The sequence below is a fragment of the Rhipicephalus microplus genome, chromosome 5, assembly GCF_043290135.1.
Source record: "Rhipicephalus microplus isolate Deutch F79 chromosome 5, USDA_Rmic, whole genome shotgun sequence".
NCBI classification, from domain to species: domain Eukaryota; kingdom Metazoa; phylum Arthropoda; class Arachnida; order Ixodida; family Ixodidae; genus Rhipicephalus; species Rhipicephalus microplus.
The window spans coordinates 21750137-21763091 of NC_134704.1; the positions used below are offsets into that span (position 1 = coordinate 21750137).

Sequence of the window (12955 nt, forward strand, 5' to 3'; positions counted from 1 at the left end):
CTGTAGTCTTGGTGTTGTTAGTGCACAAATAAAGACTCGCAGATGGAGCTCACCACCGGTCACTGAAGGCTGGTGTGATTAGCATTCATTGGCTCATAGTACAGACATCATTATCACTAAGCGCAATAAGGAACGGGTACAAAACAGTACTTATGCAATAAGTTCCATGCATGTAACATCGTGTCTTACAATACTTCAATTGTCCTATCACAAATGTTTTTTTTTTGTCTCACTCTACGCTTTTTTCTTCTCTTGTTTTCATTGAACTGTGTTCATAAAATATCTGCTTTGTTCACACAATCTGTTAATGCAATTGCACATTGGTTTCGTCCCACTATTAGACAACGGCTAGGAGTATGGCCAGTGTTCCGTAATGATGATGATGATGTAGATGACGGAAAGACTGGGGAACTTCGCATGCACAAGGGTTTAATTTCAAGCGTAGGTTAGATATACAGCACAACATACAGTCACGTTGCCTACACGTGCGCGGACAATTCCTGTTTCCCAGTTATACATGGCAATTGTGTTTTAAACGTTCGCCGCTGCAACATCCCCGCGTTCGACATTTCACCCAAGAAGACCTTATCTGCTCAGCTACAATGAAGAGGTACGCGTTTAAATCGCTCCTTCTCAGCTTTCTTTTAGTTTCGTCTTACCCTCTTTTTTTTTTCGTCCTCTTCGCTGTCTCGCCGTCTTCGATGCACCCGACTAAGAGCGCACCACCCGTACTCCTCGCTCGAGGTTCACTCGTACGGCCCCATCGTCCGCTCGCAATTCTATTGCCTCCGGCGTCATTCAGCGTGGAAATAAGCACTGTGAGGTGAATAAATATCCCTGCTTTCGTATTTTTTTTTTTTCAAAGTCGTCCTCTCAAAAGAACGGAAATCCTCATTCATTTTCGTGAGCGGAGAAGAGCCCGGTCTGCATAGCTTCGCTCTGCTTGTCTCTTTGCCTCCCAGTTCCTCATAAATCCACCGCTCCTTTCCCTCTTTGGATCATTCCCTTTTTTTATCGTAGTTCCGAAGAATCGAACATCTTGACTCGTGCGGATTGTTCTTTTCTTGAGATGTCAATTGAGTACTGCACGCCAACTTAAGCGCGGGGCCTCACTTGAAAGCCGTGGAGCGCGAGTTGAGTTTAGCTCACTAGAGTTCTATGTTTTTCTTGCTTTTATTTTGCTTTTTTTTCTGGGTTTCTTGGCTTGTGCTCTCTTTTTTTGTTATATATTAGGATCTCGGAGATGTACAATTTTTAGCTCGAGCTTTGCAAACGCATATAACTTTTAGTTAGTAAGGCAGTTATTGAACTCGTAGTATTTGAGTATATCTTTTTTTCTTCGTTATTGTGCTCTACAGACAATAAAAAACAAGAAATGAACTAATACGGCCGTTTGTAAAGGTAGGACCCTGTTTTGCTGAACAAGCTTAAATATTGTGTGCCAGAGCGCCTGTAGAGAAACAGCTCACTACAAGACAGTAATTTATGCGATATGTATTGCCAAGGCAGCAAGAACGCTCCATTGTTTCCACTGTGCTTCTGGGTGTTCTTGATGTCATGGGATCATAAGGGTCATGATACGGCTGATGTTTCTGTTCATAGAGCTCACTGCCTTATAATAAATGCTTCAATCATTCTGCAAAGACTTCCAGTAGACGGATTTATTATTTATTTCTTTTTTTTACAAAACCTGATTGCTCCCCAGTTTCTCGATGATAGTATTCGCACCAACCTCTTCGTTGATTTACCTAGATATTCTGGAATTCGCATTGCAATATTGTTGTGCAAAGAGAGCAGCTCTGCTATTTTTTTATTGTTTATACGCGTATTTATCTCACGGGCATTGTGCTATTCCATTGAGTGTAATTTAGACTTGTTGAGGACTTTGAAACAAAGCATACCAGTCTTGAGAAAGCTAACACGTTTTCGAGGATGCCTACCTTTTGTTTTCATGCGTACTGTTTTCTTTATATATTTATCCTATTAAAAAGTTACCTTTTTATTTATGTTTTTCTCTTCATATTTCAGGGTAAACGTGTAGCTCTTGTTGTCAGCGAATGAAGGTAACTACAATCTTCTTTTGTTTTGTTTTGTAAAAAAATAAGACGCATTCTTTTCCAGACATCTATAGATCCAGCGAATTCGAGGTACAATATTGATCTCAGAAGTATTGAAACCGTGAAATGTGGTAGTGTTGTTCGGACTCTCCGAAGTCTCTTGGACCGTACTTCGCAACGACAAGGCTAAGCATGCAAAATGCTCATTCCGTTTGCAGTTGGCGTTTCAAGAACCAAATGTTGGCTAACCATCAACACTACAGGAGTATTCGCTTTCTCGCTCTTTTTACTTTTTTTCCTTTTCGAAACTACTCAGACAGACCTTCGACTGTCTGAGTAGCTGAGCGAAGACACCCGGAGCTACTTTCAGCACAGCGTTGCACCCTGCCGCATCGCGAACGTGTCGGCCTGATGAAGCGATTCGCACAGAATTTCATCACCGGCAACCACCGCAGTTGTGGTTCCACGCGCTTGCAGACTGACGCAGTCTCGACAGCGATGCCGCGAAACCACTCGCACCTACGCTTTGCTTGGCCGTGTCCTTGTAGAACTTTGTCGTGACGGGCAAAGGTGAACTGTGTAACATAAAATTACTGCTTTGTGTGTGTGTGTGTGTGGGCGTCCTTTCATTTGTGTTGCTGCTAACTTGCAAGTTACGCTGTCAATCCACTACAACCAGTGTCCAAAAAGATGTGTTGAATGGTGCAAAAAGACGAGTTCGGGAAAAGGAAGTTACACGTAATAGGGGCTACTCTTGTCTTTGCTGTTTTGCACTATTCAACAAATCAACATGCCGCTTTACCATTCAGACAAACTCGTCGACTTCGTGAGCTTAAAGGAGACGCTGGGGAATAACCCTACACGACAGTATCGGGCATTTCAAACGTGTCCGAAAGTATTTGAAACAAAAAAGTTTCCCTTTCCCTCGCGACATCTTGATTTGCAATACTGAGCTCACTAAAATGATTCAACACTACTGCGACTACATAAGCACTTACAGGTAGGAAGGCAATATTTGTAGCATTTATTTCTGCCGCTTTACCTTCACTTTCAGTTAGATTTTTAAAAGTTTTGTCGGGTATGATCCGTCTACCTATCCCAAATCAGGACACATTGAAAGTTCTCGCCTGGTTCTATCAACAATGAACTTATCCGTTTCTCACAGGCAAACTTAACGTCTGTTCATGGCAAAAGAAAAAGTTAACGTGAATAGTAATGAGCCGTCCAAAATGCCTGAAATGGAAAGTGAGACTTGTTCCGAAATCACGTTCAGTAGTGCTGCAAAGATACATTAGCTGAAAGAAAAGTAGATTGCGAAATATCGCATCGAGAAAGAACACGGGGCGACTCTTAGGGTGGCCCTTGTCTGCACATATGCGACTGCAACGCTGACCCTCGGTAACAACCGTTATAAGTAGGACAGGTAACGTTTCTTCCAGATTTGCACTCCAAAGCTTTTCGTGATCAGAATGATCAGACATTAGTGCGTAATGAACAGTCAGTCGTATTACTTGACCTTGTACGTGAACTCTTGCGCAACTGTCTGTTGATCTACACTCGTCATCTTGCTGTCGTTCTGCGTGAACACTGAAAAAGCAGGTGTGTTGTCTCCCTTTCTAGCATCGGTTGTACACGTCATCACAGCTTAGACGACTAAGATGTGAGGCTGCTAAGCTCAACGACGTGGGTTCGATTTCAACCAATGGTGACCAAATTTCTATGGAGGCGAAATGAGAGATAATTCGTAAAACAGTTTAATCTGAACGTTGACGAACCTCAACTGACCAAAACTAGGGCGACCTTTCTCAATACGGTATGACTCGTAATCGTATCGTAGTGTTGTCACTTAATTTTACCCTGGAATGTAATCTTAACACATATTGCGCCAGTTGTATTTAGTATAACATGCCTCGTCACCGATGCAAAACCAACTAACTCAACTAATATTTTTTTCTTCAGTATTTGCAAACGCGTCCTAGTTACAGCTTCACATTTGAGATAGTGGAAATCGACGTGTTGAGAACGCCAGACTGTGCGATACCAGCATGCGAGAGTCTACTGTGCTCTCCGTAAAAGCTCGAAGTGACGTTACTTTAGCAGAAACGTCAATTGTGGCGTGCTTGATAGAGACTCAACTCACTGCCGTCTCTGGCTCTGGTTATAGCGTTGCCGGCGAACCAGTGAGTAGAGCATAGCTGCACGGCATTTAGTTATTCTCCCCCAACCCCTTCCTCCGTACGCCCAGTAACACGAGCGAACGAAGAAATAGCCACGCCTTCACATGTAAGAACAACGCAACAGAAACGCGAAGAACACAAACAACGCTTGTGTGTCAGTGGCGTGACCAGAGGCGGGGGAGGGGGTTAGTTTGCTGCCCGAAAATGTTCTTTTTTGCATGCGTATATACATGTATACCCACACACACGTGATGTAACACGTGACGTCTGCGCTGGGATTACGTGATCCGGTACTGTTGAGTCCCAAATATTTGCCGACTTCGACTAATCGCGCCAGGGTGCACCGGAGAGCACAAGTATTACGACGATTGGACAATACAGCGCTCAAAAGTTCCCGCCAGTGCAATTCGTTGAAGATGCCAATAGACTCGCCTCTACCAGCGTCGTTTGAGTACAGAGCGTTCCTTTCAAAGGCTCAGCCGTAAACGATTCGGCTCCGTTCAAGAGTTTATTCCTGCCAAAGCCAGCAACGTTGTGGTTGGGGGAGCGCACACAGTATAGGCTTCGAAGCACGCGTTCGCGCTGGTCGCTTGGAGGCCACCGCCGAGCGTTCGATACACCATTCGGGCGCGGAAATGCGGTGCCCGTGTGCAGCGATCGATGCGAAATGTCACGTACAGCAGCAAAACCTTCCCCCATCCTCCTCTTTTCAACCCTCCCCACCGCCTTCCGTCGATCGAGAACAGGCGAAGAACAAAAGAAGCGAAACGAACAACGGCGTCGTTGCAAGGACGCCGCCGATGACACTCGCCCGTATAGTGTGCGTTGCCCTTGTTTTCTCCCCCGTTGCGCACTGTGTGTTCTTTGTATTCTCCTTCTTATTCTGCTTTCCTTACCGAGACACGGTTCGCGGGGTACGTAGGAAATAGGGCGTGTGTGTGGAAGAACGGAGGGGAGGGCTTGGAAGACGGACACCTCGCGGGACGCTTTATCGCCGGCTCTTATAAGACACAAAGGCTTGATGCTTGGGACATGGAGCTCGTTTAGAGAGTGCTTCCGTCGATCGCGTCTGCGCGTAGCTCCGAAACGATTGCGCCTCACTCGGCGCGACATGACAGCGCCCCTTCTATGGCGTGTCTCGAAATTCCGGCGAACGACGAGTAAGCTTCCGCTACGTAAATACCGACTGCAATATAACGGTGCTCGAATGAGTAACCTAGTGCCTGTATACCGATAGGCCTGTTCGCCAACCCTCTTTCACTTTCGTCGAAAATTGTTAGCACGTTACACTCTGTAACACTACAGCGAAACACTGCTGCAGGTAATGCCTCAAATTGTATAGTCGGGGACTAGACTTCTTATAAGCCATAATGAGCCACAGTGTGAGCGACGCTCGTCACGTGTTCTCGACGTTCTAAGTCAGTTCCGACGTTCCTCGCCACTTCACTGAAGCTTTTCAGCAGTTCAGGGGTTATGCATTGCCTCTGAGATCGACCGACCTCCGATTAAGCAACAGTAATGCGGTGACGTCGTCACGGGACTTCTCGTGATGGCGTCATGCGGTGGCTTGGTGACGTAATTATTGCATCGTAAATTTTTGAAGTTGGTCACGTCAGTTTTTGTACCACTTGATTTGCTTGCTATGTTTCGCTCATGGACTGCTCAGAGAGGCGCATAATTAAGACTTGCTCCTGAAATTAATCCGCCAAACATCGTCTGAAATGTTCTTATCTGTGCATTGGCCGTATCGTCATCATCAAGGTGATCTTCCCAAGGCTATTGTCCTTTTTATTTTTAATTTGATAAGGCTTTCTTAAGTTTGTTGTGATTGAAGATAATCCGTCATAATTCCTTCACCTTCACAACACGAGCATCATTTCTTTACCTCTCTTGCTGTCGTATCTCCTTACAACGTTGAGAAGCTTGAAAGAAATTAGGGTTAACGTCTACCTCAATAAAATTCTAACTTATATCCCCCTCCCCCATCTCTATCTGTTTTATTTCGTTCTTGCATGTATGTAGTCTGTAGACCTGTTACCAAAAGAAAAAAAAACTGCTGATTCACTAGTACAGATCATGCGCATTGTTATAAGCAGAGTTTCCCAAAGAAATGCAGTTTTCCGAAGGAGTCTTCGGTTAAGGCGCTCCACGATGTTACGTCGCTACTCTTAATTAAACACTCTCTGTGAAGCTTGGTGGCGTTAGTACAGCCGCTGAAATTCCTAATAGCAAAGTATATCATGACAGTGGTGCGACTGTGGGAACGCGCAAGCCATATGTTGGGCTAACCTGATTTCTGTGACTCATAGGCGTTTACGATTATCAAAGCTTTCCGACATTACCACCTCTTCCAAAACTGGGCCGGGAATTATGATGGGGATGATAATGATGCTGATGACGACGACGACGACGATGATGATGATCATCACCATCATCATGATGATAATGATGATATGGTGATGATGATAATGATGATGATAGTTGTGGTGGTGATGATTATGATGATGATGATGATTATGATGATGATGATGATGATGATGACCTATATGTATGGCTCACACCCACTTGGGCGGATTGGTCAAGAAACGAAGAATTATCAGAACACGTCTTTCTTTCTCTTGGGGCGACTACTCAGGGGTACAGCCCCAGGGGTGATTTCTTCGCCGTTCAGGTTTATATCGCTGCGACTAAAATTATATCTTGCTAAATTCTGTGCGCATGGCATATTTCATTATTGCCAATTGACACTTAGGGTCAACAATTAATTAACTAGCGGTTCTAGGAAATACAGAACACAGAAAATATGCGAAGAGTTCCCATTCTACTCGGCCGATTCCCTCCAATGGGTGTGTGTCCAGTGCGGAGGTCAAGAAAAAAAAAAGACAGAGTGCGCTTATTTACACATTTATTAGCCTAGCTGTTGCCTTCATGTTTAGAGGACCACTGTTGTGTAGTGGGATTTACCTTGTGGCAAATACCAGTTTATGATGCCCACAAAAACTCGGCAAAGAACAGCTTCGCCTTTAGAAACACACGAGGTGGTTATGCCACTGGAAATATCTATGCCGCAGTCCAGCGCGGAGCATCAACTAATCTTTCGGTCGAGACATAAGCAGCCGCAAAATTAAGCACCCATAATTACGGTACCGTGAATCAATGTGCTTCTGACTACCATTGTATCCTACGTAAAAGCGAGTGGCCTAGCGGCATCTACGTCCGTGTTCATATCCACGAAATGTAATAGACGCCGAAAGCAAGGCGTCTTGCACATCGTCACGACGCATTTCGCTTACGTCATTCCGTGGAGGCGCACCCAAGTTCGGGCGAGGAAGGGCTCCAGTGGCGAGAATGCAGAGAAAGCTAAGACAACCGTACGATAACAACGTTGGAAGTAGAGGGGATGTTTTGTATTTTCTGGTCATGACTCTTTGCCAAAGAAAGAATAAGGGAAATACATTAAAAGAGAGCGAGTTACGGAGAAGAGAGCTGCTATTCTTTACTCGAATTTAATAAGAACGGAAAGGCAGGAGCCGCTATCTGTAGAGTGCCGGGCGTGCCCGACGGCGAAGGCGAAGTCATGGAAAGTGAGCCCGACAGCGGAGAGCACCGCACGCACCAGCGCGCCACCACCACCCCTTCTCTCTCTCTATATATATATATTTCTTTTCCTTTTCGTTCTTGCTCACAGGCGCCATAGAAACGGCGCGCTATACCAAACCATCGCTTCGCCCCAGAGGAAAGGAGAAATGAAAGCGCCTAGTAAACACGCCAGCTCCAAAAAACGGCGTGACGCCGCCTCTGCGACCGCGACGCCACGCAATGCCCTGGCTGGTGTCTGGGTGCATGACGAAAAAGTAAAAAAAAAACGAAAAAAGAAACGAAACCAGGAAAGCGAGTACGTACGTACATGCAAGAATGCACGTGTTTTGTACCGGCTTGTGCGTGTACTTTGTAGATATGTCGGGGCGCATGATTAAAAGGTGCGTGTTTTTACGTATTTAGATAACATGTGGAATTCTACGTCCCTAAGCCAGATATGATTATGAGTGGCGCCGTAGCGCAGGGCTCCGCGAATTTCGACCAGTTGGCGTTCACTAACCTGCATTCACATCATGCTGTGCGCGGGCTTCTACTATTTCACTGCCACCGAAATGCCACGGCCGGTATCGAACCCGCGACCTTCGGGTCAGCACCCCAGCACCATATACACACTGATCCACCGTGGCAGACAGTATGTATGTATGTATGTATGTATGTATGTATGTATGTATGTATGTATGTATGCATGTGTGTATGTATGTATGTGTGTTGTGTATGTATGTATGTATGTATGTATGTATGTATGTATGTATGTATGTATGTATGAATGTATGTATGTATGTATGTATGTATGTATGTATGTATGTATGTATGTATGTATGTATGTATGTATGTATGCATATATGTATGTGTATGTGTATGTATGTATAAATGTATGTGTGTTGTGTATGTATGTATGTATGTATGTATGTATGTGTGTTGTGTATGTATGTATGTATGTATGTATGTATGTATGTATGTATGTATGTATGTATGTATGTATGTATGTATGTATGTATGTATGTAGAATGTCTTTTGTCAAGTGGATCTTCATGCATGCGTGCATCAACTTGACTTTGTGTTGTATTCGTGCTCACGTTTACGCATGTGAGTGCTTAGGTGTGTCCATCGGTGCTTGCGTTTTTAGGGGCGAAGCTCCTTAAACCGGCACCCATTCGTCCCTCGTAGTAGTAGTAGTGGTCGTAGTGTGTAACCAGTCTTAGATTTTGACCTCAAAGGTGGTGCCGGTGGGAGATTTCTTCTGTGCGTTGTTGAACAATAAAAAAAATCGCAGCGTGCGCGTTAACTAAAAGCCGAATTCTCCTGTCTCTCATTACCTCTTAGCCGCCATTGGCATGTACATTGAGCACTATCTGACAAAAAAGGGTTGCTACGTTATACTCGCTGGGTGTAACCTCCTTGGTTTTAGAAAGTTTTAGCGAGCGTTGGGCCGCTGTGCCATGAAAACAGTGAACTAGTATATACCATGAACTCGAGGTGGTTAAAGGTGGGAAGAAGACACGAAGTGCAAGCCGTAAGAAAGTGTGCGTGTGCCTCCTCTCGTTCAGTCCTTGGAATGTCCGCTGGATGACGGTGCTTCTATATGAGGAATATGTTATGAAAAGGTGCGAGATGGTAGTACTTGGAGTGTTGAATAGGTGGACGAACGGACACACAGACAGATGCATAGACGGACGCACGGATGGCTGCACGGATGGATGGACGCATGGACGGAAGCAGGAGCGGATGCATGGACGGACGCACAGATGGACGTGCGGACGCACGAACAGACGCGCGCACGGAGGGGCGTATGGACGCACGGGTGGCCACACAGACGCACGCATGGACGGATGGAAGCAAGAACGAATGGACGGACGGATGCTTCGCCCCACTATCCATCATTCACTCCGTGGATATGCTGCCATTTTTTTTTTGCATCTCTTTATGATTTCGAGTTAAATGTACAGTTTGTCGTTTGAAATGGCTCTCACTGACGTCATTACTATGGTATATATAAAAGGGTAATGTTTTATGCGATGTCACTGTTTAGTGAGATCGCATAACGCTCCGCACGCTGTGGCACTCGATTTGAATCCGCAATGGCCTGCTACTTAATCATCAATTAATGTCTCTTCCCACGCTCATTTTATACCCTTGTATTTCTACCGCTCCGCGCGTTAATGATGTTCCCTCTGGCAAAATTCACAATCCCACCCTCCTTATTGATGACTGCGGAGTGAGCCCGCTATTTGGTGGCCCATTTTCTCGTCAGTATAGTGCCTTACTGTATCGCAAAACAGTGACGTAGGCAGAAATTTTCATGTGGAGTTTCAGTAACACTTTACGTATGTTCATGCGCGTGTATATACACAAAGCAAAAATGAAATATCAGGGAGGGGGAGGGTTAATGTGACCCCTCCCCCCCTTACTCCCGACGGCAAGCCTGCCTTGAAATGTGGAAAAAAATTGAGAGTAATGATACAGACCCGGTTCACCGTAAATTGTTCTCCCTGTGATTCCCTGGCTAGATTTCTAATCCTAGAACTGAACGAGATCTTAGTGTCACGCGTGGCGGACGTGGATAACCAAATAATAAAGGTAAAGCTCAATTTATAAAATGGTGTTGCTACTCCCATGACAGTACGGTAAAAGCAACGCCAACGGGGAATCGTTGTGATCACCGGCACGTCTGTTACGCGCATCTTTTTGGAAAGCATGCAACAATGATTATAACAATTCCACTCTCAAACATTGCATTCGTTTACGTTCCTTGCCATCTGTTTCAAGACTTGACCCATTTTTTTGTTTTTTTAATTAGCGGATAAACAAGACTAAGTGGTAAACAAACTTGGAACAGCGCTTCTTCGGGAAATTGTCCAAACGTACTTTTTAGGGGGCGTTTACCACTTGTGACGAAAAAAAAGTCTGCCTCCAGCACCTCCTTGTATGTCTTATCAGCTAAGCATGCTGGATTTTCGCTCAATAGCCCTATATCGTCACACGTTTAAATTTTCTTGAAAATGTTTATAGGGAATTTCACTCTTACGATCATTCTCCAAAATTGATTGACACATGACTGATCAGCGCATAACATAGCATTTTCATTTCGAAACTAACGTAACCTATATGGTAACACTGGTGTATGAAGGTGACTGATCAGTACTACACAATTTCAGTACCTATTAAGCAGGCGTGCTGCGCTGTACCACCGACAACGCTCACAGCAACCAACTCATTCATAACATTGCAATCAGATAGCAGGACGTTCAATCCGCTACGCAGTACTGCGAATGTTCAATTAATCCACTTTGATGAGAAAGTGCACAATAGTGCACTCACATACGTCCAACACTGCCAAAGCTTTGACAGTGTATCCTGAGTTGTCTGACGCTTGACGCAATCAAGTGTTGGCCAAAGTTAGCCCATTACGCATGGGATGTTTGTGTAACAATAATCAATCGAGCGGAAGATGAACATGCAATGAATTATTGATTAATCGATTGATTGCTCTGGCGATGAAAAAATTGCTGCATGGTTATTTCTTTTTTCATTCATTGCTTCAATCTGGCATTCTGTTTGGTCATATGTTTCATATAATTTTCGGAATCCTTCGACGCTTTTCTTTTCGCTTCTTGAAAAAGCTCGGACATGCACATCGCCCGTTTAATTCATCTTGAGAAGAATAACTATGCCCAAATGTGATTTGTATAGCATCAGTAATCAATAGCAAGTTACGTGTGAAGATTTTGTAGAGTGCTTCTTTTTAAGCCTGCCGGAAGCCACACCTAGGTTTACTTAGGCCGTGTTGATACACTTTCTGACTTTGCATCACAAATTTTCGGAGAAAAAAATCATGTGCCATGTTCACTTTCCATTAGCAAAGGCTAAACGTCCAGTCAGATAAAATACTATCATACTTCACTACTCGATTTACATTTACCGGCATTTTGACTATACTCGACTGATCGAAGGACAAAGCGAAAATTCGTTGTTGGTAGCTGTAACATGTTTTTTAGGTCGTTTCAAGCATTATTCATTTTAGTCTCCAGCGCACTGGTGTCCTCTAAATATCTTCGTAGACTCACGTTCACGTGCGATCTCCATGATATAAATTCTCGTTGTTAGGGTTTCCCTTAAATCAAGCTGACAAGTAGCTTACACAAACGCTAGGAAGGATAGCAGTTAACGCTCCCCCGCAACATTGAGGTCATGTTGTTCACTAAAAAGCGTGACGCTGTCAAACCGTGTGTGGCAAAAGGAATAGAAGAGCCCAGCGCGGACGGCCGCTAGCGACAGTCGATTGTCTGTTTTGTCGTTCTACACTTTTACATAAATCATATCGGATTACTAACGCGTCTATTGGCGTGTTAGTGAAACATCGTTGCCAAGAGAAATTGCACCGAGGCAGCCTTCTAGAAAATTTTCAAAGAAATATGTATTCCTTTTTTGTTTACTTTTACTGCTCTTAAAATGAGTTTCGCGTGTATACGATTGAGTAACACGAGTGATTTATCGCGAGAGAAGACAGTATTCTGCGAAGCTCGGCTGGGCCGCTTGCGAAATCAATGAAACGCGAGGCGTGTGACTCACCTGCAGGTCATCACTGGCACTGCAGCGTTGCCACACGGGACACACAGTGGTGGCAGCCAGAAGCAGCAGCAGCTTCGTAGGCGCTAGCGACGTCACGTCGTCTCCGTGGCCGAAGTCTTGTTGTTCGTGGCCGCGTCTCGCCGAACCTCGGCACGACGCTCTTCATAGCCCCGCCGTCCTAAACACTGGCACGTCACCAATAGCGCAACGAGAAAACGCACCGTGTATGAACGTGGGCGAAACAAAAAAAACGATGCGATAATACGTGCGGTATCACTCGGTCGGAAGGCAGAGGTCGCACCGACTGCTACAGCGGCTGCCAGAAATGGGCCACTACTACACCGGCGGCGGTGGCTGTCGTTCCGTTGGCTTCGCCGCCGTTCCCTCGTGACGTGCGCCCGCGGCAACGCCGCCACGGCACGACGGGCAGCTCTGAGGCCGAACAATCCTCGTCGCGGAGAGGCTCCAGCTTCTTCTCTTGCTTCCCGCTTGGAGTGAAGGCCGTGCTATCTTTTTCCCGACGCTTCGGCGCGCTCACATTTCGCACCTCAC

At 45.2% G+C, this 12955-nt stretch overlaps 1 protein-coding gene across 1 annotated transcript in view; it reads right to left on the reverse strand.

Annotated features, from left to right (window-relative positions):
* LOC119174899 (potassium voltage-gated channel protein Shaw-like) overlaps positions 1-12617 on the reverse strand; it is a 124401-nt gene extending 111784 nt beyond the window's left edge. The window contains exon 1 of the mRNA XM_075894960.1: positions 12404-12617. The gene's annotated coding sequence lies outside the window, so the exon portion shown is untranslated. The remainder of the gene's footprint in view (positions 1-12403) is intronic.
* Between the last annotated feature and the right edge of the window lie 338 nt (positions 12618-12955).